Source organism: Ixodes scapularis, unplaced genomic scaffold (genome assembly GCF_016920785.2).
Source record: "Ixodes scapularis isolate PalLabHiFi unplaced genomic scaffold, ASM1692078v2 PGA_scaffold12__126_contigs__length_90152505, whole genome shotgun sequence".
In the NCBI taxonomy this organism is placed as follows: Eukaryota; Metazoa; Arthropoda; class Arachnida; order Ixodida; family Ixodidae; genus Ixodes; species Ixodes scapularis.
This window is the reverse complement of record NW_024609838.1, coordinates 77,278,000-77,299,356: the sequence shown is the minus strand read 5'-3', so window position 1 is coordinate 77,299,356 and position 21,357 is coordinate 77,278,000. Positions and strand designations below refer to the sequence as shown.

At 48.2% G+C, this 21,357-nt stretch overlaps 1 pseudogene; it reads right to left on the bottom strand.

Annotated features, from left to right (window-relative positions):
* Nucleotides 1-6,213: 6,213 nt before the first annotated feature.
* The window catches only part of LOC115317509, a 30,525-nt pseudogene continuing 15,381 nt past the window's right edge, over nucleotides 6,214-21,357 (bottom strand).

The window sequence follows — 21,357 nt, the reverse complement described above, 5'->3', positions numbered from 1 at the left end:
AGCAGCGTCCGTGAATGTTAATCTGCTCTTTGTTCAAAGAGCAGATCTTTCTTTACAAAGAATGGACTTCTTTGTAAAATCACAAACAGCTCAAAGAAAGCAGGGCGTGTCTGGAGGCATCTCTTTATCGGTCCACGTCCGATGACATTTCGGTATTCGCCGGTAAGCGTTATGAAGGACTAATCCTAAAGCACGGAGCGTGAGCATTAGGGAATTGTAGTAGACCCCTTCCGCAGCCCGCTAAGCACCCGAATAGCGCTCCGTAATCCGCCGCAAAACCTTGAACTATGCAGAGAAGGTTAGCTGCACGCATGCGCAGCTGCGGCGTTTTCTTCGGGGATACCGTAGCGGAGGAGAAAAACGATCTACTACAACTCCCTACTATAAGCTACCGCCTACCGTTCACGTTAAAAGCCACGAAACCAGACCAGGACAACTAAAGTCCCTGGACACTTTTTTTACAAGTAGCAACAGACACAAATGACAAAGCACATTCCTCTGGAACAAAATGGCGGCATTCGTTTCCTAAAACCTGCACCCTCACGCTGCCGGCGCATCAAAGAATGCCGCTACTTGTAGGAAGCTCGCATCTATACTTTGTCTCATCCTAGGTTGGACTAAAGGCCCAAGCCACGGGCCGCCAGGTCCAATCACGCTACACGCTAAACTATGACATGCTTACCATTGATTAGGCGTGGACAAATAATGCTCCGAATAAAAAAGCGCTTCATCATTTCTATAGCTTTGACACTGCAAAGAGTCTGTATGTCGTAGCTTTCTTTACGATGTAGAATTGGTGAGTCACTCAGTGCTAACCAATTCGAACCACTGTCCGCCCATACCCATTAGTGATCCTAGACGCAGGCACCGACACGTGCATCGAAGCGAAATACCGCGCAATTTCTACGTGGCTTGCGATTGGGTCTGGTGGCCAGCAGCTTTTACCTTTAGTCCATCTTAGGGTGAGACGAAGTATAGGGCCTTTAAATGCAACAAGAAAGGGGCTTCAACAGTGCGCTGTGGTCGTTCTGTTTCTTATTGTCCTTGTGTGGGTTCGGCGCTTCGAACGTAATAATGAAACAACTAGAAAAAAATAGCCATTTTAACTAAAGTGCCAGTTGGAAGTTTTAGAATAACGTACGCAATTTCAGCGCACGCCAGGCAAGAGAGTTTTAAAAAAATTACCCATCTTCCCGAGGGGAACCATGGGGTGATGCGGAGCATCGCGGATTGTTATTAACGGTGTTATTAACGGTCTTAGTAACGTTGTTAACTTGCGTGTTATCACATTGTTAACTTGCATTGGTTACCACACATCGCGGAACGTTGTTGGAAACTCCGCGATGCTCCGCATCACCCCATGGTTCCCCTCGGGAAGATAGTGTAATTTTTTTAATTGCGTAGACGGAGGTGAAACGGTTAACAAAGGTTTCTATAGAGCAGCGTCTAGTACTTGAGGTGTGCACTTTGCTTTGATGAGGATGGCTTTGTGGCCGCTGAAGTAAACCGTGAGGGGATCTTGGTGCAGTGGGTGGATCTTGAAATTGGTGAAGACCTGATCAATGCATGTGCCGTGAATGGTAGTTGGCTGTTGTTTGCGGTCGTCGTATGATACGTGTTGCAGCGAGTGGTGTGATGACATGTACTCAACTATCCAATGGCTCTTCATGACGTTGACATTAAAGTCGCCAATGCGCATGAAAGGATGTGTGTCTGCGTATTGCTTTTGGTGGTCACCCTTGGCCTCGTCGATGTACTGCTCCACGGCTGTGCGTGAGAGGTTGGGTGCGAGGTTCTATCGCGGACAATATGAGCTGAAACAGCGCTCCGGCCTGTGCACGGTACTACCTGCGCCGCCTGTCGCATCGCTCCCTAAACACGGCTCACCCTGAGGCCGAGATAAATTATCACTTGCGCTCGCTGCGCCACTGCGCTTTTCCGGCCGTCTGCTAGCCCAATGTTCACGTTTCCATCTAACATGCATTTCATTGCATTTCGAGAAAGCGCCGAAGTGGAAAATGCGCTGTCACGCTCGTATCTCCTCGAGGAGCGCTGCCTGACGAAGCTGCCTTGGCCCCTAAAAGGAGCCGATCTGAATATCATCTAAAACATTTGGAGGCGCATCAAGGTAGCCATGTCACGGCGTCCCCTCCACCGCGCCACTGCCTACAAATTGTGGAAAGCAGTGGGAGGTGAATGGGATTGGCTTCGGGGCTGAGCCAGACTTCGTGGCCGCGCTCTGTGATTTCTTACCAGACAGGATGAGAGCCGTGGTCGCGGGTCAGGGGAAAATGACGCGGTATTAAATTATTTTGCAATTTTTATTGCGCCTCAGGATTCCCTGAACTGGACTTCTGCCGATTGGAACAAAGCTTGATGCTAGGGTTGCGACACACTGTTTGACGCCGTTAACCACGCATATTTTTGAGAGGTGCCTCGTTCATCCCGATCTTCTTGTATAGTGCAGTTGGACTTCCACGCCGACTATTACCCTTTTGTGTCTGACAATGTCCTCTGCAAATATTCTTTCGATTAAGTTTCAATCTCCTTCTCTTGACAAATATATGACTGTTTGTCCCACCTTATTAAGACTAGAAATTCGTAAACAAAAAACTGGTGTCTTGTCAGCAACTTGTTTTGCTCAAACAAACACATAGGCCCAGTAATAAAGAAACAATATTTTTGAACCTTTTCATACTAGTCAAGGTTACAAAACCTTCTCAATAACATGTATGCTTACCGCGTTTTGAACAGCTGTGATCAGTGAAACAGAAAAAAAAACAAAAAAAAACACGATGTCCCACTTTGTGCATGCGCCTATAATCAAACAAAAACAACCTGCAACGTATTTTGATATGACTTTCAAAAACGATAATCACAGTTGAAATTTAAGACACTTCAATGCTTTTTCTTCACCAGCCAGCGTGTTTTCTATGGGATTTTGCGCGATAGAGTAAAGTAAATCAATACCAAAAAAGAAACGACAAGTGTAATCTTTTCTTCCCCCGCCGCCCTACCACACATGCCCGTTGTCGCACCCACCGTCTCGCTTGCAGACGGCCGGAAGAGCGCAGTGGCGCAGCGAGCGCAAGTGAGAAAATATCTCGGACTCAGGGTGCGCCATGTGTGCGGAGCAAGGCGACAGGCGGCGCAGGTAGTACCGTGTGCCGGCCGGAGCGCTGTTTCAGCTCATATTGTCCGCGATAGTACATGGTCATGACGTTAACGCCGTAGACGCTAGCGACACAATGCTCGCCGTTGCTACGTTGGTCAGCAGTGGGGCGCAGTTGTAGGTCCAGCGCGTTGACGGAACGTTTGTCGGAACGCTTGACGTAGATTTCCACAGCGCCCGCAGGTCGTCCAAACCCCTGCGTACGCGCGACCGTAGCGTAGCCCGCAATGTCAACGTTCACGGCGTTTCACGTCTCCGTAAAGCAGAGCACGTCCACGTTGCTGAGCACTGGATCTCGCTCAATGTCTAACGCATGAGCGCTGAGCGATCTGGTGTTTAGGAGCGCTAGCGTGAATTCGGTCTCTGCGTGAACGCGGGTCTCGAGCATGTGCAAGTACCGGTGCGTGACGGTGTCCAGATTGTGTTTCTGTAAGCGTACAAACTCGTCCGCCATGTTCTTGTCGGCGTTGGCATCTCTGTGATGGAAGCAGTGATCGCCGGACGAGTTGGTGAGGTATAGGTTGTTGATGTCGGTGAAACGGCTCAGCGCAACGTACACCAACTTTTGCGGGTGGTCTGTGCGTACTCGTATACACGACCTCGGAGCACGTGCCGCCCTGAGACTTGTGTACGGTGATGGCGCTGGCCTGCGTGAGAGGGAATTTGAGCCGTTTGCAGGCAACGCCGGACTTTCGGTCGATGGTTAGCGTTAGGGACGGTGGTTCGATCGGGATCCACGCGCTTTCAACGACGTACCCGTTGCGTGTGGCTTCTTCTACCGCTCGTTTGGAACGCGCACGAGTGATCCTGCCGGTGGTGGAAACGTCAAAATGTAGCCACAGGCGTTTGGGGTAGGCGTGGTCGTTGCCGGCGGCCTGGCGATTGCAAAGCTTTAACGTGCCGGCAGTGCCGTTGCCGAGCCCATCCACTACGTCGATGTTGGACGTGATCATGTACGGTTTCCCCACCACCAGCAGAATCTCCCGCGGAAGGGTTCCAAACTCGCTGGTAGCCATCTTGTCAGCCTTGCGTTCGGCGTTGTCGAGTACGTGTGGAGTCTTGCAGCCGAGGAACGTGTCGCAAGCACGCAAGCACACGACTTCTCGCTGCTCTTTCTGTTGGTTGGCAACGAACGTGCTGAAGTGCTAGACCTCGTCATTTGAGTAGAAGATCCGGACTGCCGACGGCGCGCACGCTAGGGCCTCTTCGGCGCTCACGAACCGACTGTCGAGTAGACGCACGTCCTCTTCGTCCAGCGCTCTCCCCTCACCGATCTTGGTCAGGATGGTGGAGAACGTAGAGTCAGCCTGGCGAACCACTCGAACCAACGGGAAGTAGTTCAAGTAGTGCCAGGTAACCGTGGCGCCAAAGAGGCCGTCCGTGTTTCTGCACCGTTTGTAAATTTCACTAGCGCGCAGGGGGGGCAGTTGGCGCAAGTCTCCGCACAGGATCACGTCCAGCCCCCCGAACGGCTCTTGCAGTCGTTGTGTGATTTGACGGAGACGGCAGTCCACGGCTCGCAGTTGGTCGGCAGACATCGTGCTCACCTCGTCGGTGATCACGCACTTCACTCGTTGGAACGCAACGCGAAACGTGTTCAGTTCGCTCGGATTCAGGCCGCCGTCTCCGGTGGTTACAATTCGCTTGCGAGACAATTTGAACGCCGCGTGCACGGTCGTCCCACCCACTGCCACAGCAGCCTTGCCGGTGCTTGCGCAAATCACGAACGCGTTCTAGCAAGAGTCTTCCCGACTGCCGTAACGGTTGTATATGTCCATGGCAAGGCGGAGAACGAACGTCTTGCCGCAACCCGCAGGACCGGTGAAGAAGACGTGCAACGGCGGGCTAGACGGAGTCGTTTGCCTGTGAATGATTTTGCGCAGCAGTTCGTACTGCTCGGCATTGGTCATGCGCATGAGACCGTAGTAGTCGGTGTCCATGATGTCTTGCCGTTTGCGCACCGCCGCACACGGACGGGCCTTTTGCATCGACCGCGTTAAGTCGTGGCCGGACAGTAAGTTGGCGTCGACGTCTTCGTCTACATCGACTACAACCACGCGGCCCGATCCGCGGTCTTCTTTGCGCTGCTGTGGTTCTTCTTGTTCTAGCGCCTTGTAGTGTTCATCGATCAGTTCCGCCACGGTGACGTCGTCGTCGGCAGGGTTGTATTCCTTGCGTTTGGTCAGAATGAGCTGCGCGTGCTCCTCGTACAGTTGCTTGTTCCTGCCTTTGTCGAGCACGTCCACGGCTTCGCTGCGAAACGGCACGTACAGCAAGACTTGCTCGAGCATGTACGAGTCAATGCTTTCGCACGGATTGTAGTTGCGGTAGCGTATCACGATTGGTGGATCTTGCAGAACGTAACGGTTGTCGCGACCCAGCCTGTACTTGCTTGCAAAGTTGGCCAGGCACACCTCGTTCAGGTCGGCCTGTTCTCGAGCCTCGTACTTCTGGATGACGTTGCGTTTCCAAACGTGGGTCGAAGTCGCACTCAGCTTTGCGAGCTCCTCCTTGTTCCTGCGCACTCGCACGCGTTCTTCGGGAAAGCAAGTCGGAATGTACACGACGTCTCTACTCTTGTGAGTCATGTCTTGACGCAGGAGGTACCACGCAGCTTCTTGCGCAGACATTTAATTCCACTCCCTTTAGCATGCTGATTCCCGGCATGCGTAGAACGGCTTCGTAATCCATGTCCGGATTCTCGCCCAGAATTTGCACGACCGCTTTGTGAAGGTTAGACATGCCCCGATCCGCTTTATTCACGTAGTCCACGAGGTACGTAGCGCACGCGTAGTGGTCTAGTATCACTTGCAGATCCATTGAGTCGAGTTGGAGTCGAGTACCTTGCCTATCTACGGTTTGAACGCGTTCACAAACTTCTGCGCTGGTGTTCGTTTGTGCAGGACGCAAGGTCTCGAGAGTCCGGCGCGTAGAATTGCCATGTACTCGGCTTCGGACCCGACGTTGAACTTGCGCAGGAACGCGTCCACGGAGACGAACTCTCCCACTGCCAACGCCTCGTGCATTTCGTTGTACTGGCGCTAATTCAGTCCTCGTTTCGCTTTCTCCGCATCGCCGGCGTCGTCTGCCAGCGGAGGAAACGGCACTACGATCTTGGTAGTGTCGCTAGTCATGAGGAGCGCCGAACCTGCATTTGGTTCGTCCGCGTTTGTAGAACGTATCCGTGTCTGCATGCGTTTGCGTTCGGGGCGTTTCAGCAGAGAAGTGTCCAACGTTACCAGAGCTTCGACCATCTCCAACGTCTCTGGCATGTCGCCGCAAAGCTCTTCTTCGGGAGCGTTGTCAGTCCACAGGATCGTGTGGATATGTGCGCTACCGCGTTTTTGAAACTCCACTCGCTTGAAGTAATCGACGACCACGTGCGGCCTGGACGGAGAGCAGCGCTTGTCTCTCAGGATGTTCATGATCACGTCGAAGATCCGGTGAGTGTAGATTGCGCACGCAACCGGGTCGTTGTTAACGAGGTCCATCCGTTCCAATGCACTCAGCTCTCCGATTACGCGAGCACGGCCTTCCGGACCCACGCGCAGGCGTTCAAGCGTTTCGAGCAGTCGATCCCAATGCAGTTCCGAAGCGGAGAGCGTCAGAAAGAAGTGAGGTCTGCCCAACTGTCGGATTATTGCAAAGAGCTCCTTACGTCGGTCTTGCCAGTACTGAACCGTGTTGGTAATTCCGCGCATGAACGCCAAGTCCCGGTTCAGCACTTCCTCTAGGAACTCGCGTCCGCCACTCTCAAGTTGTTGTCGGGTAAACGAGTCGGTGATTGCGTTCGTCCGGAACTTCATGGTCTTGTCGGTTACGTTGAACCGCATCACTTTCGTGGCCATGTACAGCACATGTTCTGGCATCACTCCGCGTCGGTCCGCGCCTCTAATCTCGCTGCTAGCTTTGACGAATGGCGTTGGCCGAGGTCCCGTGATCGTGCGCGGAATCCCAAGGTATATGGTGGGAAACGCAAAGTTCCTCGGCGTACTCGTCGAAGAAGAGCGAGATCGGAACCTTGTTCTCTCCCGGAGCAACGTGCAAGCTGTAAGTGTTGTCCACGAGTTTCCGAACGTCCTCCTCGCTTCTCACTCGGACGTCGTCGTACACTAGCGTTTGGCTAACGGCGTTCAGAGCAATCACCGCTTGCATGGGATTGTCCAAGTCTGTGATTTCGGGTAGAGCTTCGATTTCGTCGTCATTGCACTCGGCGTCGTCCCCGTCAAGCTGGTCCAGTCAACTCCAGTCTATCTGTGCCTTCACGTATCTGTAGAGAGGAGTCTGCTCTATGTGTTTCAGCCAAGCGTGGATGTTGCTGCGCTTGACCAGACCGCGCTTGTACGACGCCCTGCTCACCAGTCTTCTCTTGATGTGAACGTCGATCACCGCCTCTTCGGGAACGTTGCGAGGCAGGCACTGAACGAGCGTTGGAACTTCGATGGGAACCGTTCACGACCTGGCCTTTAATTCCGTGCTGTCCGTTACCATGCGTCAAGCGTCGTATGCTCATGAACGGGAGTCAAGGAGAGATGAGCCGTTCTTCCACCGTGTTCAACTCGGGTAGATGGTCCGGTCGAGGTGGGTAGCGGTAGCCGTAACTCACGCTCATCGCAGGGACTCGACCCGCGATCAGCGAGTCTTTACACGACGCACACACAACGTAGTCGTTGTAGTCAGTCTTGCTCTTGCCGTCGGCGTTACCGTCGTCGTCGTTGCTGGCATCAGCGAACTCGTTACAAAGAACTGACAGTGCGTTGGTCCGATGAGTTTCGTTACGGATGTCGCCGATGCGCGTGAAGTTGTTGTTGAACCAAAGTCTATCACACACCTTGCAACTGTGTCCAAAGCTCCGGTTCAGGAAGTCACGATTGAAGCGAGCGTCGGGCTGCGCATGGCTGCTTGGCTCGAGCCGCCGCTTTCGCTGCGCGCTCGCGGTCGCGTGCAGCATCGGGAGCAGCCTCTCGCTGTTGACGTTTACACGCGGCTTCCCGTTCTCGAAGGTCGGGTTCCGCCGCTCGCTTCGTACGTTTACGTTGAACTTCACGGTCCCGAACCTCAGGTTCTGCTGCTCGACGTTCACGAACCGCCGCTGCTTCACGTTTTCGGAGTTCAGCATCCGCCGCTCGATATTGACAAATGGACGCCGCTTCTCGTTGCCGTAGTTCAGTCTGCCGCTCGTTTCAAGCGTTTGCGCTTAGCGTCGCGTGCCCTTCGCTGCGCAGCTTTGTCTACAGCGGACGTAGCGTTGCTGTTAGTTTGTGGGGTGGTGCTGACGCTTGCTTGCGCCCACTCCCTAACTGACGGGACTGTTGCTTCCAAGTTCCATCACACTTCATCGGAAGAACGGAGTGAAGTGAGTCAACAGCGGGTGAACTGAACAGCGCGCTACCGCTGCTTATATTCACTCTTGAAGGAGAGGAGACTAGAGGAGGAGAGTTGCGCATGCGCGCGCGGTGTGAGTAGAAGCGAACGCACGCGATGTGCACGCTGTTGGTAGAGAGAAAAAGAGCGGAGAGAGTAACGCGCAGCTGTTGGAGAGAGGGAAGGAGGAGAGTTGCGCATGCGTAGTGTGAGTGCGGACTACGACGCCGCGGGACATAGACCCGAGCAAGAGATGCTCCGTATCTAAAAACAGACGAGGACGTAGAAGAATCACACGGGACGAGCGCTGCGATCGTCCAGTGTGGCTGGCGCACTCGTGGGAACCGGCACGACAAGCACAGGGCGTCTCATGTGGATGACCGGTTTCCACATTCGCTCGTTCCGCCGTACTTTGGCTGCGCATACGCGCTTCAAGCTCGCGAACGAAGCGTGCTCTCAGTTATGAAGCTCCAACCGACAGGCCGGGAGAAAAAGCATTCCTGCCCGTGGCTTGCGAGATATGACAGCTGTTTGAGAAAACAGAGCCGTGCATTCTGGACCAAGTAAATAAACTGCACCGCAGAACACGACGACAATGAATGTGCAGGCGAGCTGGTGGATGCTGATCATGTTCAAAATTACCCGAGTCTGTGGTAAAAGAGAAAAAAACCTAGGTCCTAGAAGAAGAAAAAAGATCGTGACGTTATTAGGCTTAGGTGGACATCGGCTCCATTCCGGTATGGGCAGCATTGCCTTTGTGACCCTGCACGCGTGGGTAACCCTCCCCCACTGAGTACAAATAAAGTATTAGTATCATTTTGATTCAGGTATCGTCATGCTCGCAAACTTTCGCATTCTGACGCCATCACTAGCGTCTCAGCGATATTCAGCTTTCTACGACGCGTAGTTTATTTACGCGGATCGAAAAACAGGGATCTCTCTCCTACAAAACACCCTCAGTTTCGAACACGTATGTCACGCAGACTGCTGCACTATGCGACGTTCATGAAGCTCTCAAAAATCACCAAAACACTAACCAGGACTTTTTCCCGGGTTATTCGCTCGGTCCTGTTGGCGACGGGAAGCGGAAACGTCGGTACAGCAGACTGATGGCGTCCACAACTACGGTAACCGCTGGCGAATGCCTCGAAGTTGCCCGCAGAGAAACGAGGAATGTGGAGGAGGTCCTCAGTGGTCGTTTTTTTGCCTGGTGCAGCGTAACCATTCGCGCCTTTGCGAACCTTGCTTCGAGAACGGGGTGAAGTGGAAGCGTCGGGAAGAAAACAGTTCAACTTGACGGAGCGACTCAGGCGCGTCGCTGCGCGGGCACATCACTCCCGCGTAACAAGGCAAGGAGGAAACATAGTTCGCTCGTCTTCAAACAATAATAGCTGTAATACAGCACCTATAGCCTAAGATTTGATGTGGTTGTCAAAATATAATGTGCATGTGTCTAAAAGGAGCAATATTAATAACTTTTGGAATCTCCACGAAATTAACACTTTTTATTGGTTTAATTTTATGACGGTGGTGGGGACACAGGATGGACTCCCTAAGAGGAAATGGTGCCTGCGTATTTCTATTCCTGCGAGTTTATTTCGACGTCTTGCCGTCTGAAGCCCAACAAACAAAATGCTTTCAAAAGAAAACTTCTACAAAAAGCACTTGAGTGCCTCTTTAATGACTCTGCATACACACGCCCCCCGCCCCTCCCCCCGGCAAATACGAAAAAAAAAAAGCCCTAATGAGACTTCGCCCCTGCTCATCCTTGACAGCGCTGTGAAAGCTAAATCCTGGCTGGACCAACCAGCTATGTGGCTTCTTTCACTTGAATTCGCACTAGCGGATGCCTAGGCAAACACATAAGGGGTGCGATGGCAGCGGTTCAATGGAACAAAAAAAAAAAGTAGCCTCAACCCTGCTGTCAGTTCAAACAGTAGCTTTCGACAACAGGCAATATGCTGGTCGGGGAGCACAACAAAACGGCTTCGGACATCCAAGCTGAGGTGTTCGTGAGCGGATTGCGCCTGCGGGAACGTAGACCGAACTTTTAAGGAAAGGGAACACAGGCCGAGTTGTCTGGGAATAAAGAGTGGCTGACTTGGCCACTGGAGTCGAGAAGCCACCTGCAAACCCTATTGAAAAAGGCCAATATGAACTCGGCTTATTGGAAATATTGTATTCCAATGAAGTTGATGGAAACCAATAAAAACTTATTGTTATCCGATTAACCCAATACGCACGATGGGAATTCATATCGGAGCACAATATCCCGATATTGTATACGGTTATTGGTATACAACAGGATATTGGAGCACAATATCCCGATATAACTTGCGGTTATTGGTATACAACACGATATCGAAGCACAATATCCCGACAGAACTTACGGTTATTGGAATAGAATGCGACACCGCGTGCATATTGGTGACCGACATGGACATACTGTGCGGCCACACGATATATAAATATCGGTCGTCGATCACGGGCCCAAAGAAGAATACAATATCGCGTGGATAAATCTCAGAACGAATTCCAAGTTACCAACATGAATTACGTCGGCATATACCGCGGACTAAGAGGATACGTATCACAGTATTGATCGCCCGTGAAGCAACATGTGGATATCGGTACGCCCACATATACGACTTCGCGTGAATGATATCGTAGAACAGCAGAAGTTACCATACGGCAATACGAGAGAGAACGATATTGGAGGTGGATACACACAGAACACAAACGTTCCGCGTTGCAAACCCATTCACATTGATCGAAAGCGCAAGTGTACGTACGGCACACAGTACACACAGCCTCGAGCGCTTGAAATGCTAGACAACCACCAAACCATTCAGAATAACTAGCTGGGACACCCGCGACCTACCTTTCAATAAAAAAGCCCAATAACGACGTGCTCATTGGAGTAATCGTTTTCAAACAAATGTTTATTGCAGTTTTAATGCAACAAAAGTTAGGTTACCGATGTTGGAACCCGAATCGAACGCGATACGTGACAATGTCAGTTCGCACGATAAAATAATGAGGATTAATGGGCTTGACAGGTCACGTGCTTCTTACCCGCACATTTATCGATATTGACCCACCTTTCTGGGTAATCCTACGTCGTACACAAAATCCACAACCACACGCGAGCACATTTCACCCACCACTCTTCGTCGCCTGTTTCGCAAGATTCACACACTGTAAAAAACGACGGGAAAAATACGTGCATTTGCGCCATCAAACGATACGTTACAGACTCGTTTTATGAGAAAAGTTTCCATCGCCAACCCGCGCGCGCGAAAGCTCGAGCGCTCGAGCAGCTCGAGCTTCGGAGGCAGTTCGAACTCCGAAGCAGTGCCCGGACACTGTCATAGACCCAATGGAGTCGATTTCTGGGCAAACTGGGCGCTCAGCAGCGCTGCCGTGGTCGGAGGCGCTCATTACTGCAACGAATTGAAGCCTCATTGCTATATTAGTAGATTGCGAAACTAAAATAAGTAGCGACAATTATGTTCGTAAAATGAAGCGCTAACGTTTTAATAATTACTTTTGACGCCGTCAAGCTAGCTTGAGCGGCTTCCTAGCCGTTTGCGAAGACGAAGCCGCCCAAAATCCAACATGGCGCAGCCCTTCCGCCGTGCCCTGCCGCTGCTCCCTACCGCGGTACCGCCGCTACCGCGGTAGGTTTTGTTTGGAAATTTAGGTTCGCGCGTGCCATGCCACTTGTTATGGCAAAGAATTGTAAGTTCTGCTTGCCTACCTTGTGTCCAGCAGTTGACAGTCCGTTTCTTGTCGTGGGCGTCTTCCAGGGAATCGAAACAGATGCAGCATTTTTCGCACTCGTTCACGTATTTATTCAGTCATTTGCATGACAAGAAAAAACACTTTAAACAAACGTTGCTATGCGGAAAAAAATTAATAGTGCGCGTAGTATCTACGTTAGCAAGAGGTGCTACAGTGAAGATACAATGTGCGACACTGTTAGCGCGAACATGACATAGCTTAGCTTTCTCACTTTGAAAGGCTATCGGCGCGCACCAACCATTACCCCATTACTGCCTTAGTTCGCCAAGTGACTGTTTAAAGTTTCGTAAACCTCAGATGTAACTATGGCGCGAGAATATCTGTCTTCGCGATTGAAAAACACAGTAGTCATATCTCGCTAACATCGTCGATCGTTTCGGTCACGCCGCTATATAGGTCATATTTTCGGGGACTGATATGTGTCCCCATACATTCTAACTCGTCACGTTAAATAAAGAAACCCGAAGTACGTACTATGGATAGCTAGCTTGGGAACTAAATGGATGATTACATGTTTTTATCTTTTTATTGTGGTCTCTGTAAAGACAAACGCAAGAAGAAAAAAAGGGGGGGGGGGATATATTAGGAGGCAAAAAAGAATAGTAAAGCTCTTCGGTTCCGGAATTTACCCAGAGCTGCACCATTGTCAGATATGACAATGGTGACTCAATGGGTACAATTTTCAGGGGTTTCCAACCTGAATCACTTGCAGTTCTTTCCCTTTCCCAGTTGCAGGTGACAAAAATGAACAACATACCACCTTCATTGTTTATTCTTTGTGATCTTGGCAGTGATTCAAGATTATGGATGACCAACATTATGGGCAATTGTTTTGGAAACTGGAGATATCCATATTAAAGAGAAAATATTGTAACAGCAAACAGAAATGTCTGTTTCCTTAGCATGAAAACACAATAATCATAATTTCTGGTGAGTGTTACATAGAAGCAAACCCAGTGTGAAGTAAATATGCAGCCTTGCTGGAGAATTGTATGCAAACAGCCCTATCGGTGAGGTATGTCCAAGTATTTAAATGGGTATTGGTTGTGGAATCTCAAATACCAACCTGAACGTATATTACGATAAAAACATCAATTCTTCAACCTGTGTAATAAGACAATAATGCAAAATTTTATTGGGTCAGATATTGTCTACCAAAACTTGAGATCTTAAAGGGTGAAACTTTCCAAGTACGTAGTTTGAATTCTAGCTGCCAAAGGTCCTGGAATCACTGGTTCGAAGCAACAGATAATAATAATAATAATAATTTTTATTTGCACGAGAAAGTTTGCCCACTCAGTGGCGTGCAAGGATAGACAGAAAGGTTAGTACCTTTACGCATCTGCGCCTGCTAGCCCGCCCCCTCGCCCTCCCACCTAAAAAAGAACTGCCAAGAGGTTGTTGGCCACCAGCAGGCTAACGTGTCGAAACAAAATGGATGCTCAGAGGCTTCCGTTAGTCTATTATCTTGCTCCATAAAAATTGTGCAAGGAGCAACCTGCTGATGCAGTGGACAACATTATCTCTCGAGGGTCTCAAGAAGCACAGCCAAAAGATTTCATGCCTAGTTGAAAGCTCGTGTCATTCTGACTGGTCCATGTAAATAAACAGTTAACACAATGAACTGTAATTCGGGCAAACTTATTTGTTGCTTACTTACAGGCCTGAACCAGAATCTTTAGAGATTTAATAATGTGTAGACCTAGCTCTCTGTAGACCACTTTGGTATTTCTCATTTCTCTTGGCCTCTTGATGAGCTTCGATACCTGTCGCTTGCGCCGTCAAGTTGAACCACGAGTTGAACCAGGTTTTCTTGGTGTGGCCACCGAGATTTTATGATGCCCATGGGATGAACCAGCCACTTCATTGTTCTTTCTCGTTTTTCCTGTATGTGTGTTCTCTATCCTCTCAGGATCTGCACAGGACAATGTAAGAACACATTAGTTTGTCTTGTCACAACACACACACTTGCAGAAGAGAAACAGGGCTATGAAACATTGCATAGTGCTGCTCCTACTATCCTTTTGTTTTTGTTATAATCCTCTTTGCCCCAGCCACTCTCGCTTTACATTACAGTTGATCGTAGATTAGACTGCATAGATCACTATAACAGAACCTAGCATGCTGATGCTTACATATTCAGCTTGACAGGTTGGCCAGCAATCAAGTGTACTTCACAAAAAGGTTGCCACGGACACTACCTTTTGTCTATAGGGGTTCCCTGTCGCTGAGGCTTGTTGGAGTGATTTTCATGCCTTGAGAATCTGTATGGATACACAAAAAAAGAACACATAATGCAAATGATAGAATTTTATGTGCAACAAACGAAAAAAAAAATGCCTAACGCGAGTTTTAATTGCTTTGAGGGGAGTGCGTTGGGAGGTGTAAAAACTTTCGAAAGAATTACACATGGAAGGACGGATAGCACATCTCGCGATCAAGCTCTGCTGTCTACATTCCGCCCTTCTATGCGTAAATCTTTCAAGATTTTAAAAGTGTCTTTAAAAATTAAATTATTCAGCTTTCTATTTATTTGTGAAAGAAATAAAACATGGCAAAACTAGTCGCAGGGCTGTAAAAGAATCTACACGAGACAAATTAATAAAATCTGGCAGATATATTATAAGATGAACTCTGAAATATTACAAAAAACCGGGAGAATATTTGTACATAGACTACAATTTACTCAACGAGGATCTACACTGCTGTGCACGAAATTGACGAGAGGTAGAGGAGGTGATATTTCGCAAACAGTAGTCTACAGAACATAAAATATTTGCAGGACGGTCTTCATCCACAAAACCCCGTGCGAACGCTCGCCGAAATATGTGCGTCGCAATGAAATCACGGTGATATTTTGTAAATTTAAAAAATGAAACGATATATTCAATTACCTAAAAAAGTACAAAACCCTCAAATGGTGCAATTTGTGGCTGGAAGATCAGCTTAGGAAACGTTTTAATCGGGGTGAAAACTTTCAAACTCACCGTCGTCAGTTGGGATCCGAACGAACGGGTGCTTCTTGTTCCCGACGCTGCTTGGGCACGACTTCGCGTAACCGCACGAATGAGGTGGTTCAAAGACACGAAAAGCTTTCCACTTGCCCGAAAGTGCGAGGCTCGCGCAATGCGATGATCGACGCGCCGACGCTTGACGCACCGAAGGCGAGCGAAAGCGCGAAAGCACCGAGCAGACCCACGGACGCCTCCACAACGGTCCACCGGTTTCAGAACGCGCAGAGCGCAAGCACGCATGCGCACAGGCAGCGGTTTCGTTTTAGAAACGCAAAAGACAGAAAAAAAGCGAAATTTCGAGAGTGTGATGTTGATATGAATTTTGAAAAAATATGTTATATTTTTAGGAATACGTAATTTGTATTTAGTGAAATAATATCTAGTCATAACTGCAGTTGAATGAAGTTTGATTCATTATTGTTTTGTTTATTTTTTAGTAATGAGCGCCTCCGACCACGCGAGCGCTGGTGTACACCTCTATGGTGGCGCCATCCGTGTTCGGGCCGCGCAACTCGCTCTGTGTCCGGAGGTTGTCCGAAGGGAGGCGAGCCGGCGCGCCTGCGCGCATGCGCTGCCAGACAAGCGGCTGAGGGAGCCGCCGAGATTGCGCCGCCATTGCGCAACGACCGCGACCGCGCCAACCCGGCGGAACCGACGGATAACAGCTCGTCAAGTTCGTCGCGCACTTTGCTTGTGGGTTCCAAGTGAAACCAACGCACTTTCAATCGCTTCGAAAGGTACGTATAGACGACTTTATTACTTGCAGCATTGAGTGCTTTGGTATACACAGATCAACTGAAGGACAGAATGGAGACATGATGTTTTGAAATCGCAGCTTATTTGAACGCATGCGTCCCCGCTGAAAGCGTCTGGCTGTGCTCTGTTGCAGACGTCATTTCGACTGCGTGTACTCTGATGTAACGTCAGTCAGTGTTTACACTCGGCTAGCTATCACTCGGCTTGTTATCTCATGTGCGAAATAGACGTAGAAACCAGCGCCTCGTCTCTTTCGGATATTAAACCTCCAGCCCCCTGGCTCCCAGCGTGCTTACCGGCGCAAACCGTTCGACGTGTTGGATTCGTGGGCTCGTTCGAAGAGGCGTTGTTTAACGCTCACGAGTCGCCGAAGTGTTATCGGAGCTTCTCTTTACGAAAGTCGCGATCGACGCTGGGCTCTGAGCTCGTACTTTTTTCTTCCCTGGTAGACTAAGAGTGCCGACCAGTCATCTGTGGTGCCGACTGGCGCCGTACGAAGTTGAGAAAAGCTAGCGAGTCTGTCAGATTTTCCTGACGCCGCCCAACTGCTCTGCTACTGGCTGCGCTCAACAAATAAAGTAAAAAAAAAAAAAACAAAAAAAAAACGCGTTTTTTTATTTTCAAAAAAAAATTTTTTTTTTGCCATGTTTTATTTTAGTCGCTGCAAAGTAAATCGCGGCCGTACGTCGGTTGACTCCCGATTACTGTCTCTACATCGTAGATTGTCTCACCACACTGGTGCCTCGTTGGTGTGATCTTATTCTGATATCGTTACATCTTGCTTTTTCATCTTGGCACACTTCTAGACGACCTTCTACACGTTGCACTCCTTGTCGACATGTCGCTGGTGTTAGAGACAAATCTGAAGTCGCTGTTTGCTCACTCCTTGGTGCACATATTTCATGTTCAACATCAGGTATCTGAAGGAGGCGCCATGAAACCCTGGAGTTTGTTTAGAGGCACCTCAACATACTGTATACAAGTGTCGTTTTGTGTGTTAGTTTCCTACAAAACCAAATTGCACTTTGTTCGTAATATACCCTATAACTGTTCACAACAATTAAAGTTGCTATGAAACATTGGCCACGAGAGGTGACTCGGCCAACGCAGCCTGAAAATTCCTCGCATAATTTTCTTCATGGGTCATTTTGGACATTGACAAATTTTCTTGTGAATAATGAGTGTTATGCACATGTGTTCTACTTTTCGTACAGGTACTTCAGTTAGATAAACCCCAGCAAAGGCAGCAAGACCGTCTCATGGGGTCACACCAAGGATGACTGCATTCCTGCTCGAGTCCCGAGTCTTGTCACCAAACTTCACTGAACATAATGGTACATTCCGTTTCCTTAACTTTTTCTTCTGAAGTGTGTTATTTTTTTTATTGTTGCTTTTCTCTATTGAAAAAAGGGTAGTACAACGTTTAAACACCCAATTTTTTTTTTTTCTTTTTGTAAAATGTGTAGTACATCGTTTAAACACCCAAGCGTTCATAAATGGTCTCTGTACCAGACAATAGGGTGTCTTATACTCTGTTTCATACTTAGCGTGCAACGCTGTCAAAGGTACTAAAATAGTGCGCATGAAAAAATAGAAAAAGTGTTACTCCGCGCGTTTCGTGGACGAGTGGTAGAAGGCGCTGCTCTGGCGATATTGACGTCTCGTCTCGGTGGCCGTAATTCAAACCCATTTTACGCGTTTTTTTTTTTTTTCTTTTTTAGACATTATTTTTCTGCAAGATTGTGCGCATTGACGAAGTGCATATTCCAGTTCCTCCTTCTTGATTTTTATTTATAAGTCGCCGAGAGGCCAGATTTCTACCATCTGGTCTTCCGCTTTGCAAGTGTTATTTGCCTCCAGCACCGAGTTATATTTTTCTTTCGTGCAGCGTGGAATGAGGAATCGCCCTGATAGCGGCCTTGTCCCAGAAATTATAATAAAACATTAACGACAATAGTTGTGGCCTGTACAGTTTATTTTGAAATAGCTGTCAAGGGAAGGAATCTCCCTCTCGGAGTACTTGCAATGCACCTTCAGGCGAATGGCGTTCTGTGTGAACTCGTCATGCTTGACGGTCCCCGTGCTCGAAACTTTCTTGTTGCGAGGTCTTTGCTTCGGGGACGCCACCTTGCCAGATAGGCACTGTGCCTTGCACTTCGCGACAGTACAGGGCACACTCCAGTGTCGTTACTGGCCGTCTCCAGGACTTCACGACCGAATTCTCCGGGGAATGTGTTCTTATACTCCCGTACACATTGGCGATCATCTGCTTGCACTCTTTCAAGATTTTCGCACAATGAATCTTCGAAAACATCCGAGCAGGAAAGGTACTTGAGCTTGCTGCGTAAGACGCCATCTTCTCAAAACCAGCGGCTGCCACACGGATGAACACGGAAACAACTTAAGGTGGTTTACATTATCTTTTCCTTTTTCTTGAAAAACATTTGTGCTCCGTTGAAATCATAACGCCAATATCAGTTACTAGCCCCGAGGAGGCACATTTTCCGACTTTTTAAAATTTTTCTGCAGGGGAAGCACTATCTTATGGGGCGAACGTAGGCACGGTCAGCAATGCAAACCGGTGCGCTAGCTTTGACTGCGTTGCACTCTATGTATGAAACAGAGTATAGGATCGCTTCAGACGAGGCAACCTTTCCAGCAATTTTGGGGCTGCTGGCGGGTTGTTCCCTAGTTTTCCCTAGATCGACACGAATTGCTGAGATTGGGTCCGGCTCGAAGGGGACGAGCAACTCTGACTACTCGGAGATGTTTGAAGCGGCAGCAGCCAATCAGGAATGCAATATTTTTACGTGACACCCCTGTGGTCGTGATAATGAGAACTGAGGACTTAGTTCTGGTTTGAAATGGATCATTTTTGAAAATAAACTGTTTCAAAAAGACAAGTTAGTATTCTCAGCCCAATTTAAAGATATAAAAACATGTTTTTAGGATATAACTGTGTGTCTAAATACTGTAAGAAAAATAAAATTTCATGATGATGATGGCAAGTCGTAGCAATTCGGTTGCATGGGAACGCGGGCGGCCCGTGTTGCTGGTGTTGCGACATGAAGTTGCTGGGCGAAATTGTTCCGTCTGAAGCGGGCTTTAGGGAACTGAATTCAAGGGCGGTGGAGCTCTGGAAGCAAGCCCACCTGGAAACATTTTTTTTTCTTTTTTGCCTTTTTTAGTATTTAAATATATATATATATATATACATATATACTTTTTTTAATTTTAACATATAGATGCATAATTTACACACTAATTCATTTTCAGAAGCGCTTTTATTCACACTCTGTGGCTTTCTAGTGCTTGCAATAGCTTCTCGGTGAGCTAATGCCAGCTCTGCAAAGGGATAGGGATCTTCCCACCCTTTGCAGGCTGTAAAGCTGTGGCTTGCACAGCTCTAGTGTGTCACACCTCGTTCACTGGCTCCATCGCGAAGCATAGGTGCTTCATGAGTCGCGCCACACCGTAAGCCCAAAAAACGGTTGGGTGACAAACCTGGGACCATTTGTCACTGCACTCAGCTATGTTATGGTGGCATGGTCGGGGCATGAAGCAGGGGTACAGCTTGGAAATGCTGATCTTCATGACATTTTAAACACATTTTTCATTACTTTTGTGTCGAGTTGTCAGCATTCTAAAGGTGAGAAAGCAAGCAGCAGTGACAGCAAGAAAAGAAAAATTTAAGACCGCTTTCACCAAGAATCAATTACGAGCACTAGAAAGGCTTGGAGTGTAATTAAAACGCTTCTAAAGGTGAATTAGCGTATAAATTAAGTACTTGTGCCTCAAAAATACAAGAAAAAACAATGTAAATATAGTTATAAGGATAAAAATATACACCAGGAGGACTTAAACCAAAACTACAGTCTGTAAGTTTGAAATTCGACACTTTAAACCACTTGGCCACCACCCAATTTTATTTCCAGGTCGTTCATTGAGGTATATGAATTTTGTTTGCAGCTGTCGGCTGCAAGAGAGATTGCCTTATTTTCATTTACTTTACTATTCCCACCAAATATGACAAGTGGTAAAGAATAGAACCTCATTTGGTTGGCCGAGGCACTGTGCTTGCATGAAGGCAAACTAGCCTGTCTTGCTGTGTTCATATTTTGTTTCATCATCTGTTTAGGATTCTGTTGTCGCTCATCAAAAGAAGAAAAAAAAAAACTGACTAATTCTGACTTATTCTGGTGTGCAGGTACCCTTGGCAGTAAACTCTGCTAAATGGGGCAAAACATAGATACTTTTTTTTAGCAAATATGCATCGTTTTAGCAAAATGAGCTACACTTTTTGACTAACGTGAAACAGAACGAGCCTCTCCACTTGGGTCTTTTTTCATCTCTCGCAGACACTATTTCCTGCTTTTTGTGGTTTGTATCAGACTTTTGTATTCTGTCCGGCCAAAGCATCTGTGTTACACTAAGACTGGGTTCTTTAGGATATCTACAGGTATTCTTCGCAGCAAATGGCTTCCAATCAGGAACACGAGTTCGTTCTCGGCCACCGAGAGCAAGTATTTTCAAGGTGAGCTATGCCCGCCTATGAGTTTTGTATTTCATTCCTCTTGAATGCCATAACTTATGTGTAGTGGTCTTGCATTAGTATTTTGTTGTCTCTCTTCTGCAAAAACACCCAAGTTTGACTAAGACCAGGTTCTTTCTTATACATGCAGGTCTTGGTGGCAAGCACCAGCCAATCAAGGCCAGAAGTTTGCTTTTTCCCGCTCATGGCGAGTGTTTTTAAGGTGAGTGATTCACGCCTATCTGAGTTGTGCGTTTCATTCCTCACAGACACTCTATTTCCTGTCTATATAGTGGCCTTGTTTCAGGCTTTTGTCTCTCTGTCCGGCCAAAGCATCTGTGTTAGACTAATCTTTAGGATATGTGCAGCAATTCTTGGCAGCAAGTGGCTGCCAATCAGGAACACGAGTTTGTTCTCGGCCACCAAAAGCAAGTATTTTCAAGGCGAGCTATTGCTCGATATATGAGTTTCAGCATTCATCAAGGAGCGCAAAATCAAAGCCCGGGGGTTGGCCATTGCAAAACTGTTGACTCGGAAGCGCATAGGGAGGAAGCTTTATAAAAGTATCCACCTGCTTCTACAAGACAAACCAAAACTAAGAATGTGGGTTCCATTTGAAAAAAAACAAAACAACATTGTCAGCCCGAATTAACTCGGGGGCGGCACTGAGCAAACAAGCCACGGTACGAGTATGCTTGGTTCAGGCGTTTGTAGGG